The 9878-nt window shown below is 46.9% G+C and overlaps 1 pseudogene; it reads right to left on the bottom strand.

Annotated features, from left to right (window-relative positions):
* Nucleotides 1-3904: 3904 nt before the first annotated feature.
* On the bottom strand, nt 3905-5302 carry LOC128327425 (E3 ubiquitin-protein ligase TRIM39-like; annotated as a pseudogene).
* Nucleotides 5303-9878: the final 4576 nt, after the last annotated feature.

The raw sequence follows: 9878 nt of genomic DNA, 5'->3' as shown, positions 1-9878 counted from the left end.
CCTCCAAAAGGCATGGTAACATATCAGATGTCTACGTAAAATTTAACAGCATTAAGAAGTGATAACAATTGTTGCTTTTGGGAACTTTCACTGTGCTTGCTATATATTTATACATTTCAAGTTTACATAGGCTTTACATACATTTCATTTTACATAGAATAGTCACACTCTATACTTCTTGCATTTCTTGGCGATTTTGCCACACTGGCTGACATCCTCACTAATGCTGCACTATTCCCAACAATGCAGAGCAATGAAGAGGTGCTTCCTGATAGGACTCTGCAAATTCAGATTCGAAAATTCAGATTTTATCCTAAATTGCTCCAAATTGGTAAAAATTGGTAAACTCCAAATCTGTTTTTCCTCTTCCCAAAATCAGATCAGTAAAGTTGGAATTAATTCCAAAATATCAAAATTAATTTCAGAAATATTTCAGAATTTGCAAAATGGTGCCATTTTTCCCATAGAGGTGAATGGAGACATTTAAAAACCCACCAAATATCACAGGTCTTAGAGCCTTCTAAGTTCCTAGAGCCTTGAAACTTACCACACATGTGGGGAAGGGGATCAGAGCCACCTGTAGTGAATCTGAAAACAATTGGACCATCTTCTGATTTTTTTCTGAATTCTTAAAGATTTTCTAAGAAATGACTAAAAATTGTGAAATCTGGTTTGTTTCAAGCCAGAACTTTACAAAAACCTGTGAAACTGAAGACCCTCCTTGGATGATCATTCCACCAGCATGTGGAGGAATCTGCCCTTCACCTTCATCAAAAGGGGTAACAGCATGCCCCCCCTTTGCCCCCTTTTATATTTCTAGCCAACTGGTGATTTTTGTTGATTTTTAAATTTCCCCATTGACCACTATGGAGGAAAAAAAATGAATTTAATTGGAATTCAGATTCCAAATCCAATCCAATATCAGACATCACCAGAGCCCACAGAATCTGAATCCAAAATTGTCAAAGTCAGATCTGGTCAAATCCAAATCCAAATCCGAATTTTCTGAACACTCACAGGCATGATACTGGAGAAATGCTGCCAGCCACACTGTAGCTAACAATGCTTCTACATATACAGCCCTTATGCTCTACTCAGGGATGTAGCTATAATTGAGCGAAAGAGTTCAAAGAACTCAGGCCCCCAGCTCCTGAGGGCCCCCCAGTTCCACCTCTCCTTATTTTCTTTATATCTTCCTTACTCTGAGGGGTTGTCAGAGAGAAGTGTGAACATGGGCCCCCTATTCCCTAGCTATGCCCCTGGCTCTACTATGTTTCACCCTCTAGTGGTCCAGTACTCCGGGGGTGCCCACTAGGAGGCAGGTCCTTTTAAAAAAGACTTGCTGGGATGTGGTCTAGGAGGCACCTACCACTTTCTCTCAGGGCCAGGTTCCTTCCTGTCTCCACTGTGAGAGGAACCACACGGTTCCTTCCTGTCTCCACAAGTTCACAGTCTGGCCAGAGGGACTGGCTGCAACCAGATGTTTCCCCCTCTCCGCTAGTTAGGGGAGAAGAAAGAAAGAAGATTGAGGAGCTCAGGCCAGTCACAGCCTGCTTCAAAGAAAGATCAGGTCAGCTGCCTGGTGCCCTTGGACTCCCAGTGGATCCACCCCACTCATGTTTGTTTGAACATTTATTTATTTAAATGAAACAAACAACATCTACTCATTATTCAGAGGGTGGATGGTTCAGCGGCGGGAGATTACCTTTAAGGAGCAGGGAGGGTGCTCTCCCCCCACCCTGCTACATTTCCCCCTCTGGCACTGTGCGCAAAATCGCTGCACAGGGCGACAGCATACCTTCTTGCCCACCCCGGTCAGTGTCAGACTGGAAGTGGCCGGTGCACATGCTTATGCATGATGTGCACACATGCACCGGCCACTTCTGGTGTGATGCTGACCGGGTGGCAAGAAGATATGTCACAGTGCCAGCGGGGGAAACATGACCGGGGGGGGGGTAAGATCACCCTCCCTGCTCCTTAAAGGTAACCCCTCCCTGCTGCTGAACCATCCAAACCTCCAGACCTCCTAACTGGTTTGTGCACATCCTTACTACATACCTTAATGTGTTTTATGTGTTAGGGGCCTATGTTCCTAATGGGTTTTTCTAATATAACTAGCATGCACAGCAGGGCTGGGGGGTTGGGACTGGCTGGCTGAAGACTGTAGCAGGGGATGGAGAGGCTTTCACTCTTTGCTCAGACACAGTTCTGGTCTGGATGAGGCTCTCTGGGGTGCTGTTTATCCCCAAGTAAGTGCTCCTACTGGCATCAGTAGCAACAGCGGTCATGGCAGCAGATTCTGGACTTGGGTAATATGTTTTCAGTCGGGTCCTTTTTTTGTTTGATGATGCCTGACTGGTCTCTGGGTCTGTAAGTGTCCATGGGCTGGCTTCTTCCTGCTTTTCCAGATCTTATTGTATATTTAGAATTGTGTTAATTATTTCACCAAAATCGCTAGGAACCATGATCACTACTGCAAGTTCTATACTTTTTTTCTTTTTGTTAAATGCCACAGGTAGCTTCTCCCAAGAAAGACCCATGAAACCTTGCCCAGGACATAGTGAATAATTGAGAAGCTGTGAAATCCCTGCAATAGCTCTGATGTTAGAGACTGTTCTGTGCTGCTCCATTCCAGGTGTATTAACAGATATAGCTAGTGTTAGTGGACTGTATATAGTTAAACTCCTCTCAGACTTATCCACTCCCTCTACCATGCAGTCATAGAGAGCAACTGTGAGGAAATCTACACAGGCAGTGATTGGGCACCATGGGGAAATGGCTCTATCCAGCAAAGTTGTGAAACACAGAGTTCAACAAAGGAGTTTTATTTGTACCACAAGCCCAAATAGGTTATTGGAAAGATGGTGAAAGGTACACACCTACCAGACACATATTCTATACTGTTGTTTGTTTGTTTGTTTGTTTGTTTTTAAAAATCATTTTCTGAACAAATATATTTGTCACTATTATAATACAAATATCCTCAAAATCAAAGGGCACTAGCAAACATTTTTGATTTAGATCAGAAATGTATAACAAATCATTTAAAGGTGAGATCGCAACACCACCGGGAGTATTATCCATTTATCCTGACACACTAAAAACTGCATACTAAGCTGCCATTTGGGATTCTTGCTTGTCTTCATTGGATGACTTAGGCAAGTCAAAATTTATGTGCAAGAGACTTCATATCTATAACATAGGGGTAGTTATAGTGGCCTACCTTCCAGAGTTGTTGTAAGTGGTAACTGATGTTTGTGAAGCAACTAACCAATTTTGGGAGGAAAAGTGTTAAGCTGACTGAATCAATACTAAGCAATTTAAATGTCACAAAAGCATAAAATATATATTTCGAATATTTTCCATGTTGTTAATAGATTGGGCATAATATCTTATAGTAATTCTGCTGTAGGTTACATATAGCTGCAAACTAGAGACAAAGGTGTTTGCAGTGTATGCACCACTTAAAATTTCTTTTGAACTGTTGTACTGTAGCAAACTTGGCATCAGAATCTTCTCTGTTATCCAATATGTCTGAATAATGCCAATCACAGTTTCTAAAGAGGGCTAGATGACATTTTAAAAAAAATCCGTAAGTCCTACCTAATTGGAAAAGACAAAACGTAGACTTATCCTTTTTACAAGATACCCACCTGTTGGGGGAAAAGATTCACACCATTGCTAAAGAGCTAGAACCACCCATGAACTGGAGTGAACATTTTGACTTTATTTATTCATTTAGAGAGAGATGGAAAGAGCCTCTATTTGTTTTCTCCTTGTGCCTTCCACCCCCACCCCCGAGTTAGGGATGACATTGGTTTGACCCCAGGTCTTCTCCCACCCTTCATTAGAAGTCCTTGTGTGTTCTGGGAATAATCCTAGCAGGGGGCCTGGTTCACAATTGTCATTCCCGGCCTGTGGGAGATTGAAGGAGGAAGAAGGCAGCATTATTACGCCTAGCATGGATCCCTGGGTGGAAGAAAGGTCAACACTTCTCAGTGAAATTGTCAGTAAAAGTGTAGATATGGGAGCAGTTCATTACATTGTAGGAGGACAACTTGCCAGCCTCATTGTCCGGAAAGATGTCCACTTGCTTGGATCTGATGGTGACATTGATGGGGGTGAATGGGGTGATGGTGGCTGAGTACTTGTCCCCATTGAATACCTGACAATAGCCAGGCTCAATAAAGGAGGTTGTCTCCACTTTACAGTTTACAGAGTCATTGAAGACCCCCCAGGACCCAGTGGGTCTTTTCACCCACTTCCACATCCCAGTAGCAGCGGCTTAAGGTGAAGCTTATCCATGCTAAGTTGCAAGAATAGATGGTGACGGGCGTAACGAGGCTGGAGTGGGCCCAGAGACAAAATTTTAAAATGGGCCCCTCGCTGATACACACACACTCACTTCACATGTGACTTGCCTCTGGGGGACCCCTTGAGGCGTGGGGGTCCCCAGGCAGCCGCCTCCCCTTGCCTAATGGTAGTTACACCCCTGGATGGTGAAGAGCCTTGGGGCTCTTGGGCAGCTCTTGAAGGTGCTGCTCTACAAAGTTGACACTCTTGCAATCCTCGGAGAGCACTAGGTTGGGGTGGCATGGTTTGGGGGTCAAGGGTCAAATCTCCCATCAGCCTCTTGAAGATTTTGTGCAAAAAAAGATTCTGCAGGAGCTGAAGGATAAGGTGGCTGAGCTGTTGGAGCAGCGGGTCTCCTACAAGAGCCTCATCATGGAAATGGAGAAGTATCTGCAGTCAGGCATGGAGATGCTCGAGGATGTGAAGAATACACTTGAAAGATGTGAAGAGATACAGGCCAAAGAGTCAAATCTGATCTCCATTGAGCTGGGGGTGAAACATGCTCCAGCTTCCCCAGACAGTACTTCATTCTCCATGATCTCTAACCACCACAACAGCACTTCTTGTTCCTCCTTCAGGAACTGATGCAGCTCCTCAATCTTGCAGATGCCGATTCTCAGCCTTTCTCTTGAGCTCCCTCACTGAGCATTTCCTCATCCTGGGATCTGTGGTGGGCCATGCCCTACAGCTTTTGTTCTAGGGGCTCCAGGCACTATTGCCATTACCCCCTGTTCTGCAGGGGAATGTCATCCAGGGACCATGACCATGTTAGAGCAGTGCTGGTGAGGGATTTTTCACACCAAGAAAAGTGCCTCCTGCTCCTCCCTGGAGAAAAGGTTGAGCACCTTTTCTCACACAACTTCTCATCCTGCACGTTGTACTTGTTGGAGACCTGCAGCTGCTTGGCTATCTCTACCATGTTGCCCAGCTGCCAGTTGAGCTTCAGCATGGTGGAATGTGGCAGATGGGGCACAGGAAGTCACGGTTCAGCTCCTCCCACCAGAGGGTGATGCAGACCTTGCAGGAAGTATGGCCACAGGCAATGATCAAAGGGTCTTTAAGGTACTCCAGTCAGACGGAACAGCTGGCATCTACCTAGAAATTCTCCAGAGGGTTTTTATACCCTCTTCATTGCAGAATGAAAGTGCCATGGCTCTCTGTGGTGCTGACCATCTAAGAGGCTGCATTTAAAAATCCACAAAAATGGTCACAGCTGGAGAACAGACCCTGAGAGGCTCAACAGGGCACAGACAGCCACCAGAGCTGTAAACTGGTCCCCAATGACTGCTGTGGCCGAAGCTTCATATAGGCCCAGTAAACAATTAGGGTGCCAAACATTTTAAGTAGCAGCCACTTGATGGGTGCCACTAATAACAATGAAGAACACAGAGCTACAAAATGTTACTCGACTCTGCCGCATCTCCCTCCACTTCCTATGTTGCTTGCCCTGTGTCAGATTTTAAATTGTGAGCCCCTCATGGCAGGGATCTGTCCTCCTTTGCTGTGCAAAGAGACATACTCTTTCTTTCTTTCTTTCTTTCTTTCTTTCTTTCTTTCTTTCTTTCTTTCTTTCTTTCTTTCTTTCTTTTCTATACTACCTAGTATAGAAATCTCTAGATTAAAAAATAATATCCTCTATAATAAAAGGCTTGAGTGTGCGCCTGTGTCTCTGCGGCCGTGTCTTTCTCGGCCATTCTGGGCATGCGCAGAGCGCATGCCCAGAACGTCCGAGAAAGATACGGCCACAGAGACACGGTGGCCATGTTGGAGAAGGAGAAGCGGCGGCCGAAGAGAAGCGGCCGCCGCCGAAGCCAGGCAGGAGGAGGAGGCAGCAGGGGAAGCTGGCCGAGGCGGCGGTGGAGCCATGGCCGAGGCCTGGCCGCGCCTCCGAAGCCGGGGGGAGAGGCGGCGGAGGAAGCCGGCCGAGGCGGCGGCGGAGCCACGGCTGAGGCCTGGCCGCACCGCCGAAGCTGGGCGAGGGGAAGAGGACAACCCCACCTGAAACCACCGCGGGAAGAGCCGCCGGCAGACTGCCAAGCGCTGGCAGGCAGAAGCAGGGACCGGTGGCTCGCGGAGGAGAAGAGCTCCACCCGCCCTCCCCTGGTAGCAGCAGCTGCAGCAGCTGCAGTTCCTCCTCACGACCAGCCTAGGGAGGGAGGCGCAGGCAGCAGCTCAGCAGGGCGAGCCGTAAATGCTGCTGCTGCTCTGGGCGCCTGGCCATCGCCGCCGTCCCCGGGGAAGTGGCCCTGCGCGCGCCTGCCCCGCTCCTCCTCCTTACTCCTCCTCCTCCAGGGGCAACCCTCAAGGGGCTTCTTCGCGGCGGCCACCGCTACCTCCCTCCGGCGGGGCTCTGCTGCTTCTGCTGCTGCTGCTGTTGCGCTTTCTAGCGGCGGCGGGTCCGGGCCGGCCGCAGAGAGGGGAAAAACGTAACCCAACTAGAGCCCGTTATTTTAACGGGCTTAAAAATACTAGTAAAATATAAAACGTTTAAAATTCATAACAGATAAAAATCACAATAGATGAAAACACATTAAATTTAAAAAAGATTAGATTTCATTTAAAAGCCTGGGGATATAGGTATGTCTTCAGGGTCCTCCCCCCCCAAAAAAAAATACAGAGAAGGAGATGCTCTTATTTCAGCAGGGAGCACATTCCAAAGTCCTGGGGCAGCCACAGAAAAGGCCCGGTCGCAAGTTGCCACCAAATGAGTTGGCGGAAACCGTAACCAGACCTCTTCAGATGATCTTAATAGGCAATGGGGTTCACGACAGAGAAGGCGCTCTTTTAAGTACCCTGTACCTAAGCTGTTAAGGGCTTTATAGATAATAACCAGCACTTTGTATTTCGTTCAGAAACATATTGGCAGCCAATGCAGTTCTTTTACAATCAGTGTTATATGGTCCTTTTGGGTAAATCCAGAGACCAATCTGGCTGCCGCATTCTATATCAATTGTAGTTTCCGACTTATGTGCAAAGGCAGCCCAATGTAGAGTACATTACAGTAGTAAAGTCTAGAGCAGTGATTCTCAAACTTGGGTCCTCAGGTGTTATTGGACTTCAACTCCCATAATCCCCAACCAAAGGCCACTGAGGCTGGGGATTATGGGAGTTGAAGTCCAATAACACCTGAGGACCCAAGTTTGAGATCACTGGTCTAGAGGTTACCAGCATATGTACCACTGTTTTAGGTTGATTTGTCTCCAGACATGGACGTATCTGGTGTATCTGAGAGCCAGTGTGGTGTAGTGGTTAGAGTGCTAGACTAGGATTGGGGATACCAGAGCTGAAATCCCCATTCAGCCATGATACTTGCTGGGTGACTCTGGGCAAGTCACTTCTCTCTCAGTCTAACCTACTTCACAGGGTTGTTGTGAGGAGAAACTTACTGTAAGTATGTAGTACACTGCCCTGGGCTCCTTGAAGGAATATCTATATCTATATCTATATCTATATCTATATCTATATCTATATCTATATCTATATCTATACCGAAGCTGATAAAAGCACTCCCAGCCACAGCCTCAACCTGAGAAACCAAGGAGAGTTTAGGATCAAGGAGCACTTCCAGACTACAAACCTGATCTTTTAGGGGGAGCGTAACCCCATCCAGAACAGGCAGATCTAAACCATCTCTCGGATCCCAACCCCCTACAGACGGTACCTCCATCTTGTTTGGATTCAACTTCAGCCTGTTATCCCTCATCCAGCCCAATATCACCTCCAGGTAGGCACTTAGGGGAGTCATGCCATTTCATGATCAAGTTGGTATAGAGAAATAGATCTAGGTGTCATCATCATATTGATAGCATCCCAGACCAAACTTCCTGATGATCTCTCCCAGTGGTTTCATATAGATGTTAAAAAGCAATGGATCCTTGTGGAACCCCACACATTAGCTCTCGCTTTTCAGAGCAACAGTCTCCAAGTGACACCATCTGGAATCTACCAGAGAGGTAGGAATGGAACCACTGTAAAACAGTGCTACCCAATCCCACCCCCTTACATTGACACCTATATCTATAATTAGGATACTGATGGTTCCCTTTCTCGCCTATTTTCATTCTCCCCTTTCCTGTAGGATTCACCACATTTTGTTTTTGCTTTTCTCGTTTCTACTTTATGTTTCCTCTTCCTTCGTTTTACTGTGGGCTCCCTGTTAACCTATAGAAGTGTTGGAAAAGTTTGTTTAAAAATCCCCTCCCCATAGATTTCCTGTCCCTGGGATTGCAAAGCAATGTGCCAAGTTAGACTTGCTGGCTATGACTTTAGGGTGCTTCTTGTTGATTACTCAGCCCAAGAAAAGAGTGAGTGAGAAAAAAGCACAGCAGATTCAGGTGAGTGAATTGAGGGAAGTGCAGTCATGGTTTCCTATCCAACTTCTGGTTCCTTTTGCAAACAGTAGGTGGAGCCACAGAGTTAGTATTCTTAAGTGAAGCTTTCATAGGAGATGGGTCTGTGCTCAGTGGCAGAGCATCTGAGAGGAGAGCTGGTCTTGTGGTAGCAAACATGACTTGTAGGGATGTGCAAAAAATTTCGGGCACAGAACGATCTGTGCCCGAAACGAGCAATTTCGGGTGATTCGGGGCTGAACCGAATCACCCCCGATGTCCCCCGATATTTTTCGGGCCCGAGCCGAATCACCCGAATTTCGGGCATGAAAAATTCGGGTGATTCAGTTCATGGTTGATTTGGGGGGATTTTTTGAAGTTTTAGTGACTTTGGGGCAGTTCGGGGGCATAGCATGGGATCTGGGCAAAAAGAGTGGGGTGGGGTGGTAGTGCCTAATGGGTGCAGGCTACCACCCCAATTTCGGGGGGATTGGGCAAAGGGCTGATTTTTGGGAAATTTATGAAGTTTTCATGCCTTTGGGGCAGATTGGGGCAGATTGGGGCAGAAAGTGGGGACTGGGGAAGAATAGTGGGGTGGGGTGGTAGTGCCTAATGGGTGCAGGCTACCACCCCAATTTCAGGGGGATTGGGCAAAGGGCTGATTTTTGGGGAATTTCTGAAGTTTTCATGTCTTTGGGGCAGATTGGGGCAGAAAGTGGGGACTGTGGCAGAATAGTGGGGTGGGGTGGTAGTGCCTAATGGGTGGAGGCTACCACCCCAATTTCATGGGGATTGGACAAAGGGCTGATTTTTTGAGAATTTTTGAAGTTTTAGTGACTTTGGGGCAGTTTGGGGGCAGAAAGTGTATCTGCCCCAAAATAGTGTGGTGGGGTGGTAGTGCCTAATGGGTGGAGGCTACCACCCCAATTTCAGGGGGATTGGGCAGAGGCCTGATATTTTGGGAATATTTGAAGTTTTGGTGTCTTTGGGGCAGATTGGGGGCAGAAAGTGGATCTGCCCCAAAGGAGTGGGGTGGGCTGGTAGATAGTGCCTAATGGGTGGAGGCTACCACCCATCCCCAATTTAAGAGTGATTGGGCAGAGGGGTGAATTTTGGTGAATTCTGAGGTTTGTCTTCATAAGGTGAAGTGTGCTAAATTGATTACTTCCTCATATTCATAGTAAGTGTGAAAAAGTG

Source organism: Hemicordylus capensis, chromosome 5 (genome assembly GCF_027244095.1).
Source record: "Hemicordylus capensis ecotype Gifberg chromosome 5, rHemCap1.1.pri, whole genome shotgun sequence".
Classification (NCBI taxonomy): domain Eukaryota; kingdom Metazoa; phylum Chordata; class Lepidosauria; order Squamata; family Cordylidae; genus Hemicordylus; species Hemicordylus capensis.
The sequence above is the reverse complement of the archived record's forward strand: the minus strand, read 5'-3'. Positions and strand labels throughout refer to the sequence as shown.